Raw genomic sequence first — 19,961 nt, forward strand, 5'->3', positions numbered from 1 at the left:
TTTGCTTGTTTGTTTTCTCTTTTTTTCTCTTTGTTCATTTGTTTTGTTTCTTAAATTCCACATATGAGTGAAAGCATATGGTAGTTTTCTATGACTGACTTATTTCACTTAGCATTATGTCCTCTGATCCATCCATGCTGTAGCAAATGGCAAGATTTCATTCTTTTTATGGCTGAGTAATATTCCATTGTATATAAACCCCACATCTTCATTATCCATTCATCTGTTAGTGGACACTTGGGTTGCTTCCTTATTTTGGCTATTGTAAATAATACTGCAATAAACATAGAGGTGCATATCTCTTTTTGAATTAGTGCTAATATCATACTTAATGGTGAAAAAATAATGCAAGAATGTCAGCTCTTACAACTTCTATTCAACATCATACTGAAGATTCTAGCCTGTACAATCACAGGAAAAAGAAAGAAAAGGAAGTAAAACTGTCCAGATGTGCACAAACCATGACTTTCTATACAGAAGATCCTAAGGAATATGTACACATGCACACAAACCCCTATTAAAATTAATAAGGGGGGGCGCCTGGGTGGCTCAGTTGGTTGAGCGTTCAACTTTGGCTTAGGTCATGATCTCACAGTTTGTGGGCTCGAGCCCCGCATTGGGCTCTGTGCTGATGGCTCAGAGCCTGGAGCCTGCTTCGAATTCTGTGTCTCCCTCTCTCACTGCCCCTCCCCTTCTTGTGCTCTTTCTCTCTCTCAAAAATAAATAAACATTAAAAAAAATTTTTTTTAATTAAGCAAGTTGAGTAAGGTTTCAGACAATATTAATAAACGAAAATAAATTTACTTCTATATATGAAAATGAACAATCAGAAAAAAATAAGAAAAGCAATTCCATTCACAATATTAAGAAGAATAAAATATTTATGAATAAATTAGCAAAAGAAGTGCATGACTTGTACATGAAAATTTCAAAACAATACTGAAGGAAATGAAATATGATCTTAATAAATGGAGAGACATTCCATGTTCAATGATTGGAACACTCAATATTGTTAAAATGGCAGTTCCCCTGAAATTGATCTATAGATTCAATTCAATGTCTATCAAAATTCCAGCAGGCCTTTTTTTTTGCAGAAATTAACAAGCTGTATCTAAAGTGTATATGGAAACCCAGAACACACAGAATAGCCAAAAAATGTTGAAAAAGAACTTCTTTTGCATTTCCTAATCTTAAAACTTAATATAAATTGGGGCATATGGGGGGTTCAGTTGGTTGAGCATCAGACTCTTAATTTCAGCTCACGTCATGATCTCACAGTACGTGAGTTTGAGCTCCATATTAGGCTCCGTGCTGGCAGTGCGGGGCCTAGCTGGGATTCTCTCTCCTTCTCTCTCTCTCTCTCTCTCTCTCTGTCTCTGCCCCTCCTCTGCTCATGCTCACTCTTTCTGTCAAAATTAATAAAAATTTTAAAAAATATTGTTAAGGGGCGCCTGGGTGGCTCGGTTGAGCATCTGACTTCGGCTCAGGTTATGATCTCGCAGTTGACGAGCTCAAGCCCCTTGTTGGGCTCTGTGCTGACACCCCCGAGCCTGGAGCCTGCTTCAGATTCTGTGTCTCCCTCTCTCTCTGCCCCTTCCCTGCTCATGCTCTGTCTCTCTCTGTCTCAAAAATAAATAAACATTAAAAAAAATAAAAAATAAAAAATATCTTTAAAATAATATAAGCTACAGTTATCAGTACAGTTTGATAACTGACATAAGGATAAACATAGATAAATAGAACAGACCTGAGAGTTCAGAAATAAATTCATATATTTATAATCAATTGATTTTTTTGGTCTACACCAAGCAGTAGTTAATTTTATTTTATTTTTTTAATGAAATTTATTGTCAAATTGGTTTCCATACAACACCCAGTGCTCATCCCAACAGGTGCCCTCCTCAATGCCCATCACCCACTGTCCCCTCCCTCCCACCACCCAACCAATTGATTTTTGATAAAGACAGTTTGATAGAAAGAGTCTTCAACAAATGCTGCTGGGACAACTGGATATCCACATGCAAAATAATGAATGTAGACCCTTACCTCACACTATATACAAAAATTAATTCAAAATGGATCAGAGACATCAATGTAAGAGCTAAAGCTGGGGCACCTGGCTGGCTCATTTGATAGAACATGGGACTCTTGACCTCAGAGTCATAAGCTCAAGCCCCACATTAGGCACAGAGATTACTTTTAAAAAAAACCAAAAACTAAAGCTATAAATCTTATAAAAATAAAATCGGAGAAAATGTCAAGACCTTGGTTTTTGCAAAAAAATTTTAAACAATTCAAGAAGCATAATCCATTAAAAAATAATTAGTAAATTGGACTTAATCAAAATTCAAAATTTGGGGGTGAAATTGGGTGAAGAATAATGGGACTGCTCTGCACTATCTTTGCAACTTCCTCTGAACCTTACATTATTTCAAAATTAAAAAAAAAATTGCACTCAAAAGACATCACAAGAAAATGAAAAGACAAGCCACAGAGTAGGAAAATTTGTAAATCACACATATGGTGAAAATTTATATACAGAATATAGAAAGAACTCTTACAACTTAATGAGAAGACAATCCAATTTTTAAATGGGCAAAAGATTTGAATAGATATTTCTCCAAAGAAGATGTACAAAAGCTCATAAGCACATGAAAAGATGCTTAATAACATTAGTCATTAGAGAAATGCACATTAAAACCACAATGAGAAACCACTTCCTGCCCACCAGGATGGCTATGATCAGAAGACAGATAATAACAAGTGTCAGCAAGAATGTGAAGAAATAGGAATTCTCATACATTGCTGATGGAAAAATAAAGTAGTACAGCCACTTTGAAAAATAGTTTTGCATCTCTTTTAAAGTTAAATATAGATTTTTCACTGACCCAGAAATTGCATTCCTGTATATCTACTCTAAAGAAATAAAACATATTCACACAAAATTTGTACATTCACATCTGTAGCACCATTATTTATAATAGTCAAAAAAAGGGGCACCTGGGTGGCTCGGTTGGTTAAGCGGCCGACTTCAGCTCAGCTCATGATCTCATGGTTTGTGACTTCAAGCCTCACGTCGGGCTCTGTGCTAACAGGTTGGAGCCTGGAGCCTGCTTTGGATTCTGTGTCTCCCTCTCTCTCTGTTCCTCCCCCACTCACACTCTGTCTCTCTCTCAAAACTAAATAAAGATTAAAAAAAAAATTTTAATAGTAAAAAAAAAAATTAGTCAAAAAGCTCAGACATCCATCAACTGGTGAAGGAATAAACAAAACGTGGTATGTCCATAATGGAATACCAACACTAATAAGCAAAAAGTAAAATACAGATACATGCTACAACATGGATAAACTTTAAAAATATTATGCTAAATAAAAGAAGCCAAACTATTACATGCTTCTGTTTATATGAAATGTCCAGAAAAGGCAAATCCATAATGACTGAAGAGTAAATTCATGTTTACCTTAGGGTTAAGTGTGGGAATGGGGATTAACTGTAAACAGATATGAAGGATCTTATTAGAGACAAGGAAATGTTCTAAAACTGGATATGGTGATGGTTGTACATGTTGGGGAGGAAAAAATTTTACTCTATCCTTCAGATTTCTTCTAGCTGGTCTAAGAATTAAGCTGACATGAGACATGGGTGACTCGGTGCCTCACTCAGTTAAGTATCCCATTCTTGATTTTGGCTCAGGTCATGATCTCACAATCAGGAAACTGAGCCCCTCATTGTGCTCTTGGATGGGCATGGAGCCTGCTTAAGATTTTATCTCCCTCTCCATCTGCCCCTCCCCCATTTGTTCTAAAAGAAAAAAACTGACATGAGACAGATTAACAAAAGAAAATAAAATTTAATTTCATATGTACAGGGAATCCACATAGATATGAGATTCCAAAGACAGTCAGGCAAAATGAGGTATATATGTCATCTTGAACTAAGGAGAAGGGGCCATGGGTCTGGGATTTCAAAGGGAAGAAAATTAATTCACAGGAAGATGAAAAAAGTACATGTTTGGTAAACAAATATTTGCTGGGCCATTCAGAAACAATGGGATATAGAGAGGAATTTTAACAAACAGATTGCTACATCCCTCCCTGTTTAAAACCCCTAGTCCAGGGGCGCCTGGGTGGCGCAGTCGGTTAAGCGTCCGACTTCAGCCAGGTCACGATCTCGCGGCCCGTGAGTTCGAGTCCCGCGTCAGGCTCTGGGCTGATGGCTCGGAGCCTGGAGCCTGTTTCCGATTCTGTGTCTCCCTCTCTCTCTGCCCCTCCCCCGTTCATGCTCTGTCTCTCTCTGTCCCAAAAAAAAAAAAAAAAAAAAAGTTGAATAAATAAATAAATAAATAAATAAAACCCCTAGTCCATATTATACTGTAGTTATCCATGGTGATGGCTCTCCTCTTGGTGATAGCTCTCTTCCTCTATCTAAATTCTTTTTAGACAATTGGAGGAAGTTCAAAGTTTCTTCCTGAGTCTTTTGGGCCTTGACTGTTTTCAGTCAAAATAATCTGCATGTCAAAGTGGTACATTTTGGGGTGGCCTGCCCGTGGCCCCTACTCAACTTGGTAAATCTAAATCTAAAACTACAAATCATTGAATTGTATACTTAAAATGGGTGAATACATGGTATGTAAATTATAAACTTGAACAATGTTATTTTTTAAAAGGAAAAAAATTCAGTTTGATCACATTTTTATTTTAACTTAATATAAAATTAAGACCTATTCATTACAGAAATTTTAGAAAATACTAAGGAACAAAGAGAAAAAAAATTAAACTACCCCTCCTTCCATCTTCATATAACCATTGACATTTTAGCAAAGATCCTTACAATTTTTTCTTTCTATAGGAATGTAAGCTGAGAAAACTAAAACAACAAAAACAACAACAACAACAACAACAACAACAAAACACAACTCCCTACCCCTTGTCCTGGACAGAATCTGGTAAACTTTTACAACAATCCTTTCAAAGATGCAGGTGAAATCTTAGACATACAAAAGTTGAGTGTGTGCTGGGTGGGTCTGGATATAAGAAATGGAAAGAGCTGAATTGCTCTGCATAAGGAAAGAGGGAGCTCTGGAAGGGAGAGGACAGAGGGCCCTAGCCTGAGTCCCACATCCCACACCAAAACAAAACAAAACAAATACAGAGCCAGAAACAAGGACTTCTGTGCAGGTAATTTATTTGAGAGGTGATCCCAGGGAGCAGGAGTGAGAAACGTGAGGTGAAAAAGCTAGTGTAAGGTGTGTTGTCCCTGTGGGCCTGATTTTTCCAGAACCTCTTGAGAGAAAAGCTTGCAAGAATGTCTCCCTTTATTATTCCCATGGAGGAAGGGAAGCAGGAGCATTTCCCCACCAGCTTCTGACACCCACTAGTTGAAGGTTGCCCTGGGGATGTTAACCCCCACACTTCTGAACTGTACTTGGCTAGGCAGATTTATCTGTAGGAGAAAATGGGAAGATATGCAACACACTCAAGGCAATATTTTTAATATGAGCTGGCATGGAACTATCTGCTGCAGTTATTGCCAAAATCAGAAGTGGGCTAAAGAAATGTGATAGAGGCACCAGACTGGATCAAATCACCAGGGAAAGAAGGTAGAGATCAAATGGTAGAAATCAACAGAGGAGTTTTGAAAAACAGAGAAGTAGGGGCACCTGGGTGGTTCAGTCAGTTAAGCTCTGACTATAGCTTAGGGCATGATCTCTTGGTTCATGAGTTCAAGCCCTGCATCAGGCTCTGTGCTGACAGCTCAGAGCCTGGAGCCTGCTTTGGATTCTGTGTCTCCCTCTCTCTCTGCCCCTTCCCCGCTCATACTCTGTCTCTCTCTCAAAAATAAGTGAAAAAAAAACATTAAAAGAAAAACAGAGAAGTAGAATTCCCTGTTTCATTGAATCTAAGATGCCACTGATTATAAAATGCATCATTATTTTATGTGCCACTATGAAAGAAAAGATATTGCCAATTAAATTATGACATGCCTTCAATTGTAAGGCACATTCTTTTTAAAAAAAAACTTTTTTTAATGTTTGTTTATTTTTGAGAGAGAGACAGATCATAAGCGGGGGGAGGGACAGAGAGAGAGGGAGACACAGAATCCGAAGCAAGCTCCAGGCTCCAAGCTGTCAGTACAGAGCCCAATGTGGGGCTTGAACTTATGAACCGCAAGATCATGACTGGAGCTGCAGTCCACTTAACCTACTGAGCCACTACCTGGGTGCCCTGTAGAGCACATTCTTATTTCAGAGAGACTACAATGTGAAAAGTTGCATACTTTAGGACTGATGAAGTACAGACACAATTTAAAACTATTGGATTACTCTAATGTAAATGCCTCCACCACCATAACTTTAACAGAGTCTGCTAAACACATAGCATTTTGTGCAGCCCCTTTTTTGTGAAAATTACAGGGAGTGGATGAATTTCACATCTGAATCAGTGTGAGCAGAAGAGTAACATGCTATGGATATCAAGATAATCACCACTGGAGGAAGCAGGAGCTTAGAGCCAAAGGGGGCCCTGAGTGTCAGGAATCTGAAGAAACTTTCAGAACAACACTGGACTTTCTTCAATTCATTGAATGGGAGTAGGAGCCAATCTTAACCAGATCTTAATAGAGAGAGTAGTTTTTTAAAAAATACAAAACTGGGATCATATTAAACACATTTTATTTCCTTTGCCTCTTATTTACATAGTGTGGTCCCTTTTTTAATTGGCTAGAATCTGAAGTCAGTGTTTGCCACAGACTTGAGTCATAGAAAAATAAATCTGATCATGCATCATCTTATCTGTAAGCTTTATTTCAATAAAGTTGACATTCTTAAACATTTTTATAATGAAATTTTAAAAAATGATTAAGAAAGTGTGCAGTGGGGCACTTAGGTGGCTCAGTTGCTTAAGCCTCCGTCTCCTGATCTCTGCTCAGGTCATGATCTCATGGTTCATAGGATTAAGCCCCATCTATGGTTCTGTGCTGACGGTGTGGAGCCTGCTTGGGATTCTCTCTCTCTCCCTCTCTCTCTGCCCCTCCCCTGCTCGATTGCTCATGTGCACACTCGGTCTCTCTCTCAAAATAAATAAACATTAAAAATAAAAGTATGTAGTAATGAATCTGAGAACAGCTCTGTTGTATCACCCCTGACCAGTTGTCTCTGGCGTCATCAGGTTTAAGAAACTAACAACCTGTGTGGTGCCCTTTTGTTCAAACTCCCTGATCTTGTTTCCTTATATTTTGACTTCTGATCATGTAACATGGATATTTAGAAAGCTGGTATGAAGGGATGAATGAGAATGGGTTTTGGAGATGTGTGACCTTGTTTTGCATCTTGTCCCAAACCCGAGACCTTCCCCATAACCAAAGTACACAAAGAAATGTATGCCCCGGACACATCTTTCAGAGGCTCGGTTTCCTCACATATAAAATGGAAATAAAAAGAAATACCTACCCGATAGGATATTTGTACAGATTACATGACATAACATAAATCTCTCAGTGGCATTTGGCCCTGGAACATACTAGCTAATAAATATTATCTCCTTTCTTACATTTTCCACGTACCCTCCACCCACTTCCAACTAAGGTCACATGGAGGCACACACACATCATCTGTCAGAAGAAGTAGGGACTTTCTTCCTACAACACTAAACGCACCCTGCTTTAGGTAATTTTTTTTTTCCCTGCAGTGTGTAAACTTATTGCTCAGTCTAGAGGAATAAAAACATCACTGCTTCTCCTAAAATTCTTTCTGGCTGTTAGACATATGTTGCTTTTTCCCTATCTTTTCTCAACACATGGGCTTTATAATTGAATGAGAAGACATCAGGTCATAAAAGCCTGTTTTATTTTGCTTGTTTGTTTTCTAAATTTTAAACCCTTGATTTTGTTGCGCAAAAGAAATCCAATTTAACCTAGTCAACAGAAAACAGCAATTCACAGTTTGCGGTTTGGTAAGTCTGCTTATGATTGTCTGTGGACCCACAAAACCCATATAGCAAAACAAAATCTTCTATTCACATTTGAAAGCATATTCAAAATGCAGTCTTTGTTTTTTCTTTTTTCTCCCAGTGGTCATATGTTTGCACATGGAGAGGCCCTCACCTCCATGATAGGACTTAAGTTAAGTATATCTTAAAGAGCTCAGTTCAGGAATCTAGAAAGTAAAAAGAGTCAAAGGTAGAGGAAATCATTAAATTTGGGGTAGGATGCCATGAAATTCTATCCACCTCAAAAGAGCTCCTCAATTGAGCTACAAAGGAAGTACCTCTGTTTCCACCTCTTAGACTCCAAGATGGTCTTCAAGATATTTTTAGAGTCATTAACTCATTTTTTTTAAGCCACTGGCCAAAACAAACAAACAAAACAAAACAAAACAAACAAACAAAAAACCAGGGGAAGATTATTTCCAGAAAGTTCTCAGATACCATATCCTGAACACAGTGCCTTTTAAGACCAGAGGCACACATCAGGCAGAGCCTTGGGACTTCCAAAGATGCACTGCAACACAAAGGGTAGAAACAAAGCACAGGAGAAGAGAACTTGTGGTTGGCTGGTTGGGGAAGTCATCACAGAACAAGTGCAATTTAAGCTAAGCTTTGAAAGACAAAAATTCCAATAGACAAATGTGAGGAAGAACCCTTTCCTCCTAGCTTGTGAACCTGGATTTGCTGGAAGTTATCTCTGAAGGTCACAGCGCTAATCATTGTAGCAGGTATGGAGTCTGCGACTATAAACTTTGATGGGTGAGAAATGCAACCTTATTTTCTATTTTAACTTCTCCCAAGTTCTCACTCTGCTGAAGCAGCAGAAACTTAATTTTAGTAATTGCTGGGTGCCCCTCTTTCTCCACAGTTGTATCTAAGTTCCACAGGGAGAATAATACCAAGGTGTCAGCGATGGGATGGGTATGGAATCTAGCCCTTGATCATTATCTACAGATCCTCACATCTGCCGAGATGTCCATCATCTCCTTTTGGTCCATAGGTTGCTACCGAGCAGGCCCTCACTCCTGTCCACAAAACCTGTTAGGAGTATGGCTTTCTCCATCTACATGGTGACTTTATTGGTTTCCTCTCCAGGATCCGTGTGATCCCTCCATTACATAGCATACAGGTGACTTCAGTGGGATTGACATAAACTGCCACCCCTCCCAGCAAGTTCCATTGGTGGATCCTGATTGACTCAGGCATAACCTCATCCTTCTTGCCTTGATGGCAATTCCTTAGTCACAATCCATCTTCAGAGGTAAGCACATGACTGAGGTTGGTCCAAACAGAAGTCCAGGACTATTTTTTCATGATGGGGAGAAGAGAAGTTTCCTTTCTGAACCAGCAGATGTGAGGCCTAAAACTTATACACACATTTTGCTCTTAGGAGGGAAGCCAGCCTGAGGACAAAGCCAACACCCATCTGAGAATAGCAATGGAGCCAGTGCCTAATCAAATCACTCCTACCTTGAGCCTGCTTTGGATTCTGTATCTCCCTCTCTCTCTCTCTGCTCTTCCCCCACTTGTGCTCGCTCGCTCTCTCTCTCTCTCTCTCTCTCTCTCTCACACACACACACACATACACATACACACACACACACACACACACACACACACACAAAATAAACATTTTTTAAAAAAATTCAAAAGCATTCTAATGAATCCAGGCAACTTCAGTGACACTCCTGAGTGCACTGAAAATATTCTGGTTTTTCTGGACCCACTGGGCTCAAAGACCTCTGAGAGGTTGATCAGGTCTTATCTAACCAGATATACCATATAACCATTTCTTTTTTACTGTCATTATGACTCCTAGGACTCTACTCAGAAGCGGAGGAGTAGATCCCCTCTATTTCATGTCTTATAAAGCAATCTGTGTGTATGTTGGGGGTGGGAGCATCAACCTATACCCCTCCCTAAAACCCAGCTTGGTGGGAAGTCAGGTTTCCATGACCTCCTCAACCAGAAAAATCTCACTGGTTCCCCTCCCACCTTTATCTCCTCCACTGCCTTTCTTGGGGAAGGAGAGTGGGTACTGGTTATAGGAGAGTAGCCTACTTATCCTGTACCTCCAAACCAAATTGTCTCTCCTCTGAGTCCTCTTCCTCTTCTTGGCTGAATTGTTGTCAGGGTGGAAAGGGAAGGCCAAAGGATAATAGGAAAAACCAGAAAGGAAAGGGGGAATCATCACAGGTTAGTGCTCCCTGGTCAGAGGAAGGTCCATATCATAAGTAAATATCACATAAATGTTAACTCTCAAATTTATGTTTGAAGCCCAGACATCTCTCCTGAACTTCAGACTCATATATTCAACTCTCTACTAACCATTTCTACTTGGATGCTTATGAGACATCTCACCCTTTACTAGTCTAAAATGGAAAACAACCCCATCAGTTTCCTCCATTCATATTTGCCCTATAGCCCTTAATGTCCTCCAGACCATGCTTTGTGGTTGAAGCCCCTGAGAGGCACCTTCTGGGGCATGGTCAAGGAACACTCCTCCTAGAAACAGACCTTGTATGGTGCCCTCAGGCATCTCTGCTGTTCTGACACCACTAAACCCTGCCTTCCTGCTAATGCTCTCACTGCACTGTAATAGCTTACAAGGCCGTATGCCATCTGGTCCCCCTCTCTGATTTTGTCTCCTCCTTCTCTCCTCCATACCCATCAGTTCCAGCCACATCAGCCACTCTGCTCCTCAAACAAGCATACTTGCACCTTCGGATCTACTTGTTTTCTCTGCCTGGAACTCTCTCTTCACAAAGGTCCAGTGACTAATTCCCTACCTCCTTTAAGACTTTCATGAAATCTCTCTTTTTCAATGAGGCTTGTCGTATTATTTTTATGTTTATTTTTGAGACAGAAAGAGAGAGGGAGTCAGAACATGAGCAGGGGAGGGGTAGAGAGAGAGGGAAACACAGAATCAGAAATAGGCTCCAGGCTCTGAACTATCAGCGCAGAGCCTGATGCGGGACTCAAACCCACAAACCATGAGATCATGACATGATCATGAGCCAAAGTCAGACACTTAACCGACTGAGCTACCAGGTGCTCCCCTATTTTTTTAATACCATAACTTACCCTATCTCACTCACCCCCAGGGACTACTGATCCCCCTCACATTGCATTGCTTTTTTTTTTTTTTTTTTGGCATTGCTTTTAATTTATAGGCCCATCACCTTTCAATATACTATAGAATTAACAATCACTATGCTATTGTTTATTATGAGATTCCCCCACAGAATGTTGGCTTCACAAAAGCAAGGACCTGTGTCTGTTTTATTCACTGATGTATGCCAAGCACCTAGTGCAAAACCTAGAACATAGCAAGGGCTCAATATATGAATACAAAGGAGTAAGTGAAAAAGGCAAAATACGGATTCTGGGGCTTAATACTTTCTTACAAATGGAACAAGTTGGTTAATAAAATACACAAACTTCCAAGTTCTCTGAGGCCTTGAGGACCCCAGTCAATAGCTTCAGCTCTGAGCTGAGGAGCAGAGGGGAACATCTGTGACTTTTGATTTTAGTCACCATTTAGCAGTGGCTACTAGTCTTAGGATCTTGCATGGTTCAATACTTACTATAGAAGAGAGAGAACCACCACCTGCTGGACCCCCGGCCACTAAGGAGAGCCGTGCAGGTGGTACATTGACATACAACTCTAACACAGTGGCCCTGCTGGGCAGCATTCCTTTCCCATTTGTTGACACCCCATATGCTCGCTCACCTTCTCATGTCCAGAAAGACTATACTCTTCCCTCGTGGCACCCTGGCAGGAATGGTTATACCCAGGCAAGAGGTAATGGAATCCCTCCCTACTGAATGCCTATTATGTGCCAGACATTATTTCATTTGACCACACAGATATCCATGAATTGAGTTCCTACTGCTATCTATGAATGGAGTTCCTAATGCGGAGGTTCCAAAAAAAGCTAGTATAGTCTATGGCAGGTGCTCACAAACTGCTCGAGGAAGCAATCACGACCTGAAGTAGGGATAAGGTAGTTTCCCTGCTCCTCTAAGTAGTGATTAAGCCTGGGCTGCCTGCCCAAATCACAAGCCTTGTCAGTTAGTGGCTTCATGAAGATAAGAACCTGGTTTCATGGTCCCTTCGCATCTTCGTGGTCTGTCAGTCTTTGATCTGCTACCTCACCTCTCCACCTCACTGCCTTCCAGCCAGCTCATCAAGGTTGGAAGCCATGTGTTGCATCCCTGAGGCTCACATGTGAGTTTCCCCCACAGGTAGAGGAAGACAAACCAACCTAACAAGAATTATTTGAGGATCTTTCATACATCTGACAAATATTTATTGAAGGCCTACTATGAACCAAGCTCTTCTACAGGCACTGTGATTCAGCAAATGAGAGAAACAGGTCCCTGTTCCCAAGAAGCTAACATTCTAGCAGAGGGGAAATGAGACTAGACACATTTTTTTATTTTATTTTATTTTTTTTTTTTTAAATTTTTTTTCAACGTTTTTTATTTATTTTTGGGACAGAGAGAGACAGAGCATGAACGGGGGAGGGGCAGAGAGAGAGGGAGACACAGAATCGGAAACAGGCTCCAGGCTCCGAGCCATCAGCCCAGAGCCTGACGCGGGGCTCGAACTCACGGACCGCGAGATCGTGACCTGGCTGAAGTCGGACGCTTAACCGACTGCGCCACCCAGGCGCCCCTAGACACATTTTTTTAAAAAAAAAGATCAAAAAATCAGATAGTGGAAAATGCTATGTGGAAAATTAAGTACCTCTATGAAGAGGTAGGAATTTAAATAAGAATGGGCCAACACAAAGTGTCCCATGCCAAGATTATGAGGAAGGAAGTACATGCTAAGCAAAGAACACAGCTAATGTAAAGGCCCTGAGGCTGGAAAGAGCTTGGAGGGTGTGAGGCTGAGAAAGAGGCTCTTGTGGCTGGAGGAGAGTTAGCAGAAGGGAGAGAGGCAACAGCACATTAAACACAAAAATGCTTATTTAATGATAATGGTAATAATAACAGGGGAGCCAGACAGCTAAGGTTAAACAGTGGACTCTTCCTGGAAATGGTGATTTTTAATCAGACTTAAGGTAAGAGACTTCTTTCGGTAGAAACAAAGAGGAAACAATTACTACATACTGTCGACTTCTCAAAAGTGTCATCACATGTGCTTTGTTTTGTTTTGTTTACAGTAAGAAGAATAAGACTGGAGGGAAAAATCCGTGTTGGGTAGAGAATTGCATTGTCTTTTTTATTGAGGTGTAACTGATATATAACATTATATTATTTTAAAGCATACAACACAATGATCTGATATTTGCATACTGCAAAATGATCACCACAATAAATCTAATTAACATTTGTCACCATACATGGTTACAGAAACTTTTTTCTTATAATAAGAACTTTTAAGATCCACTCTCTTAGCAACTTTCAAATATGCAGTACAGAATTCATAACTGTAGTGGCCATGCTATGTTGTATATGATATCCCCAGGACTTATTTATTTTATAACTGGAAGTTTGTACCTTTTGACTCCCCTCACCTATTTCCCCCACCAACCCCCACCTCCTGCCCCCCCTGGCAACCACCAGTCTGTTCACTGTATCTATTAGCTTGGGTGTTGTTGCTGTTTTTCCATATTACACATATAAGTGAAAACATATCTGTCTTTCTCTGTCATATTCTACTTAGCGTAATGCCCACAAGGTCCGTCCATCCATGTTGTTGCAAATGGCAAGATTTCATTCTTTCTTATGGCTTAGTATTTGTATATGCATACCTCTTTTTCTTTATCCATTCATCTATTGATGGACGCTTAGGTTGTTTCCAGATCAAACTGCACTGTCTTAAAGAGATGGCTCCAGCTATCTGATTCCAATTCCGAGGGAGTTATTTTATCATTCTGTAAGTTGTACAGATAACTGATAGCAATACAAAATCATTCATATCTATATACACACAAGTTCTGTCGTGTCCAGTGGAAAAGAAACTGACTTCCCACCTCCCTTCTGAAAAAACCAATTTTGCTACCAGTTGCACATTTATTTCAATATTCTTGACCTAAAAATGTTCTGTTCTTTGGATTCTCTTTTGAACAGCTAAAATCTCTCCCCAGTTCCCTCACTGATGAGTAGAATAAAATCTGTAAGGTGTGATTATTTTGATGTCTGTAAAAGAGTCCTCACTTTATCTTCTTTTGAAAGTTATCTTTTAACAGGATGAAAGGGAGACAGGCAATATTATAAGAAGGTGGGAGAAACTCAGGGGGAAACCGAGAGACAAAAGTTAAAAGATAAGGCAGTTCTCTTATAAAGTCTGAGGGAATAAATTAGAAGCCCAGTCTCCTGAGGGAGTCAATCCAATGCAAACTTTTCTTTTTTCACATCTATTGTTCTCTTGAGTTGTGTGCTGAGAAAATATAATTAAGGACAAAATCTTCTCCCAACCCAGAAATCTTCTCTCCGCAATGGAAGAGAAAGAAAACAATTTGGTATTGAATAAGCATTAAACCAGAATGTGATGTACATCCCGGGCAATCCACTAAGAGATTGAAAAAAAACATAAAGAAATTCCACCCCCTTTTATAGCCACACAGGTACAGCCCATCACGTACATGTTCTCAATGTAAGAGGACACGATAACACCATTTACCACGCATAGTTCATCCTAAACTCACCTGGTAATTGGGGTGACCATCTGTGTCAGTGAATTGGTTTTATACAAAGAAAAAACAAACTTCCATTTTTATGACAGGAGGTAGTTTTTCAACCGGTAGCCAGGAGGCCACTGAAGCGTGGCTCCTACTGGCCCAAAGAAACTGGGAGATAGGGGCACTATTCCAAAGAGGTCCCCAGACCCTTGAGGAAGACCTACCTGGATCATAAAGATGGCCAAAGGCTTACTTCACTTTAAAAATTTTTTTTCTTTATTTTTGAGAGGGAGAGAGAACATGAGCAGGGGAGGAACAGAGAGAGAAGGAGACACAGAATTCGAAGCAGGCTCCAGGCTCTGAGCTGTCAGCACAGAGCCTGACGCGGGGCTCGAACTCACAAACCATGAGATCACGACCTGAGCCGAAGTCTGATGCCCCACTGACTGAGCCACCCAGGTGCCCCAGGCTTACTTCACTTTTAAAACAACTTGCATATGCTTCAAAGAAACAAAGAAAGATCTTACAAGTTTTCTAAAGTAAATGCTCTAAGAAAATGGAGGGTGGAGGATGTCTCTTCCCTTATTTTTAACGGGGAGAAATAAGCCTGATTTTAGGTGTGTATTTGCCCTTATATGTATAAATCATTTCTCAGTGTAACTTCACTAATTCAACTGCACAGTTGGAGGTGTGAACAATGCACTCCCCCAAAAATGTAATGCTCAGCCCTCCAAACTACAAGTCCAGCGCAGTGTCCTTGAGGTGCTCTGCTCCTCTTTAAGTATGCAGGAACCCTGCATGAGTACAGTGTCCAGAGAGAGAGAGAGAGAAGCTCGAGCCCCCTTGACATTTGTGGCTGAAGGATGCCTCTGTCACCACCGCATTAGTTGCTCCTGGAAGGGTCACTCTGGGGGCCGGTGTCACAGATGTCCTGAGAAGAGGGTGAGGGACTTTCCATTTGCTGTTACAGTCTCAACTAAAGAGATCCTGGAGAGAGGGCAAGCTTATGCCTCCCTGTGAAGTTCGTCAGCAGTTCTCAAGACGGCCATTCCTTTAATGCAGCCACTTCCCAGGAGGCAAGTCTGCCCCGAGAAAACTGAGTGAGGCCAGGTTCCAGCACTGGGAACCTCACAGACTGACACCTGTACCCTTCTCCTGCTCACTTTACCAGCACAGAGGCCAGCTCCCTGATTACCTCGCCACACGTCGTGGTTATTCTACAGCACAGAACCGGAACTCTCAGCCTCACCTGCGACTAAGTTGAACTGGGCCATGCAATTTCCCTCCTGCTAAACTTCCTAACCTTGAATGTGGGAGGGAGAGGTTGGACCCCTAAAGGAAGAGGTTCCTGAGTTGCTCAAGATTTTCTATCTGCTCCTGGGAACCATGCACATTATGAAACTGGAAAGTGGGGTGGGGGGGGGCAGGGAATACAGTGACATTCTTTTCCACAGACAACAGAGAAAAAAGTCACAATTCTGTAGCCAGCAAAGGCCCATTCAGTGGTTTCTTTGAGTAATTTCTGCTTTAAGAGATTTGCAGCCTCCACTGACAAGTCAAGCAGCAGTATAATCTCCAAGTTTTCCTTTACCAGGCATCCAGCTGCACTTAAAATTAATTGGTTTAGAATTGGAGAAATAATTTTGCTGTATTCTCTCAATACAAAAATTCAGGTTTGAAATTAAAGTTTACTTTTCCTTTGCAAGGAGGAAAAGAAATGGGGTAACTTTTAGAAATAGACTGTGAGATAGGTAATCAGATTAATGAGTAGTCCTACTGACATTCAGAAGCAGTCACACTGTCTCCCCCAACACATACCCTTTTTGTTTTGAGAGCATAAGACTGCTTCATTCCAAAACACCCCAAATTAGAATGAAAAGTGCAGTTAGTTTTGTATGGCTCTGAGTCTTTTTCATCATCTTTCCTTTTAACGGGATATTACAATATTCCTAACAACTCATACTTTCTGAAAGTATATAAAGGAAAAGTTCGAACTAAAATGGATCAAGTAATGGGGCACCTGGGTGGCCCAGTCGGTTAAGCATCCAACTTTGGCTCAGTTCGTGAGTTTGAGCCCTGGGTCGGGCTCTGTGTTGACAGCTCAGAGCCTGGAACCTGCTTCAGATTCTGTGTCTCCCTCTCTCTCAGCCCTTCCCCCGCTCACAGTCTGTCACTCTCTCTCTTTCAAAAATAAATAAACATAAAAAATTTTTTAAAATAAAAATAAAGTGGATTAAGTACTGTGATTATTCAAATAGCTACAGCTATCACCACAGTAATGCCAGTGGACTATTGCCTTAACTTGCAGATGCCAAATTGAGCAAGAGGTGTGGGGATTTCCACTCAGTTTCACGGGAAATGACCTGAAGAGAACATTATATTGAGATTAAGCAGCTCTTTTACCCCTGTGACTGGCCTTGGTTCATAAGTTTCATGGGCTCTGCTGACTCACTTCTCTATTTAAGATGTTTATCAGCCAGGAAATAACTTACACCATCAGAATCCATTTCCACTTTGAATGATGCCAAAGTTACAAAGCAACATGGGAAGAAGCTTAATTCTTTATGTGTGTGTTACAACATGAATGCCAGCAAAGAAAAAAAAAGTTTTACTTTTTACAGGAATCCTTTAATAGTCTGGCATGCTTGACCACCATTGTTCAGAAATAAAGAGGGGGCAGCTGACTGACCAGGCTGGGCTCCTCCGTTTGTCTGAGCCTTAGTAGGATTATATGGGGTCGTGGAAATGGGCTTCAGGTTTCAGGATCAGATCCTTACACTTGTTCAGTTAACCGGTAGAGATTAAGTTCTGGCTGTGCTTTTAAGACACTAATTTAGGGGCGCCTGGGTGGCTCAGTCGGTTGAGCGTCCGACTTCAGCTCAGGTCACGATCTCGCAGTCCGTGAGTTCGAGCCCCGCGTCAGGCTCTGGGCTGATGGCTCAGAGCCTGGAGCCTGCTTCCGATTCTGTGTCTCCCTCTCTCTCTGCCCCTCCCCCGTTCATGCTCTGTCTCTCTCTGTCTCAAAAATAAATAAAACGTTAAAAAAAATTAAAAAAAAAAAAGACACTAATTTATAAACCAAAATGCTAATTTATTCAGTTTTTATACATTCACATACATATACACATAGAGACACAATAAAACTGTCAAAATTCTGGGGTCCACTAGTCAATATATATACTTCCCAGTTAAAAAAAAAATCTATTTAAAAACCAACCCATTTATTAGGGTGCCTGGGTGACTAAGTCAGTTGAGCATCTGACTCTTGATTCCGGCTCAGGTCACGATCTCATGGTTTGTGAGTTTGAGCCCCACATGGGCTCCATGCTGACAGTGCAGAGCCTGCTTGGGATTCTCTCTCTCCCTCTCTCTCTGTCCCTCCCCCACTCCCATGCACACATGCTCACTCTGTCTCTCTCAAAAATAAATAAACATTTAAAAAATAATAATAAATAAAAATAAAAAACAAACCATTATTAGAAGTTTACTTTTGAGTATCACATCCTGTCTATTGTCTTATGTGCATCCTCATTGAGCTTATAAACTCCTGGAGATCAGGAGCTATGTCTTTTTCATTTTATATTCCCAGGGCCCAGCCACAGTGCCTGGTACATACATAGATATTTAGATTTTTTTGTTTTAAATTTTTTTTAAAGTTTATTTATTTTTGAGAGACAGAGAGAGAGCACAAGCAGGAGGGGGGCAGAGAGAGAGGGAGACACAGAATCTGAAGCAGTTTCCAGGCTCTTGAGCTGTCACTGGGGAGCCCAATGCAGGGCTCAAACCCACGAACCATGAGATCATGCATGACCTGAGCTGATGTCGGACATTTAACCAACTGAACCACCCAGGTGCCCCAATATTTAGATATTTTTTAATATATCTAATATTAAATGAATGAATGAATAATATTAATAATAATAATAATAATATTATTATATTAATATATTAATATATAATAATAATAATAATAATAATATTAAGTGAATGAATAATAATGATGTATGTGAAATCTCTTTGCAAAGTGTAAAGCACTACATAAATGAAGAATGACAATTATGAATAAGGAATGTGTTAATGGCGCAGAGCCTCCTTGGGATTCTTTCTCTCCCTGTCTCTGCCGCTCCCCCACTCACACTGTCTCTGTCTCTCTCAAAATAAATAAATACACTTAAAAAAAAAAGAAATACTAAAAATACATTTTTGAAGCTTTTATTTATTTTTGAGAGACAGAGAGAGTGCACAAGCAGGGGAGGGGCAGAGAGAAAGAGAGGGACAGAGGATCTGAAGCAGGCTCTACGCGCACAGCAGAGAGCCCGATGTGGGGCTGGAACTCATGCACCCTGAGATCATGACCTGAGCTGAGGCTGGACGTTTAACAGACTGAGCCACCCAAATGCCCCTAAAAATACTTTTAAAAAATAAATAAATATAAGCAAGATTAATGTCATGTCAATTAATGTTTTAGGTAACATTCTTAGAGATACACAGTACAGAAAATCAGGTGCTAAAGCATTTTGGATGACCAAAATATAAAAATGAAAAATGAATTGATATGAAGAGAGAGAAGTAGGGGATACCAAAAACTAAAATTTAATATCTCTGTACCATGTGTTCACCAACTTAGAAACTCAGGTTCTATACCTAATTAAAAGAAAAACAACTGGGCAATGTCTCTGCAGGAGATTGTTTGAAAATTTGTTTGCCCTTCTTTTATCCTGGGAGTGGGAATGAGGGAGAACAAAAAATATGGGTCAGTCAAGAAATATTTTCCGGACAATACTGTCAGGATCCTCTTGCCTTACAGAAAAAAAAATGAGATCATATTGATTGTGTTTAGGTGAGATGTTGAGTATATTTGGGTTAACATGAACACCTAAGGGGGAGATAATCAGTAGAGGTTAGACCCTGATCTGGCCAGAAGAATGTTTGGATATTCCTAACTCTTTACCTAAGACAAAGAAGCTAAATTAAAAGTTATTGAATCCCCCCAAGTCTCTAAGTCATAGGAAGAAATCCACCAGTGACAAATAAGCCTCTAATTCTGTTGTAACAGCCTTGAGGGAGAGGAGCCAGTGACAGTCATAGTTTAGGGTTGGGGAACTGGTGCCCTGGCCACAAACTCACAGGGCCTCTGACACAGTTGAGTTGTAGTTCAGGAGGCACCATTAATTTCGGGTCAGCCATTAGTCCCATCCACCTGCTTTAGGGGAAGAATATTCAGACCTGAAGCAGGAGAATTGGTAGGTAATAGAAAGTGCCACTTCCTTCTTTATTCACAGCATCTGAATTTCCTTTAAAGTATATGGTATTATAAACAATAATAACAACTTTGTAATGGTA

At 40.4% G+C, this 19,961-nt stretch overlaps 1 protein-coding gene across 2 annotated transcripts in view; it reads right to left on the reverse strand.

Annotated features, from left to right (window-relative positions):
• BCO2 (beta-carotene oxygenase 2) overlaps nt 1–19,961 on the reverse strand; it is a 108,008-nt gene that overhangs the window by 75,596 nt on the left and 12,451 nt on the right. The gene's annotated exons all lie outside the window — the stretch shown is intronic.

Source organism: Panthera onca, chromosome D1 (assembly GCF_046562875.1).
Source record: "Panthera onca isolate mPanOnc1 chromosome D1, mPanOnc1 haplotype 2, whole genome shotgun sequence".
Classification (NCBI taxonomy): Eukaryota; Metazoa; Chordata; class Mammalia; order Carnivora; family Felidae; genus Panthera; species Panthera onca.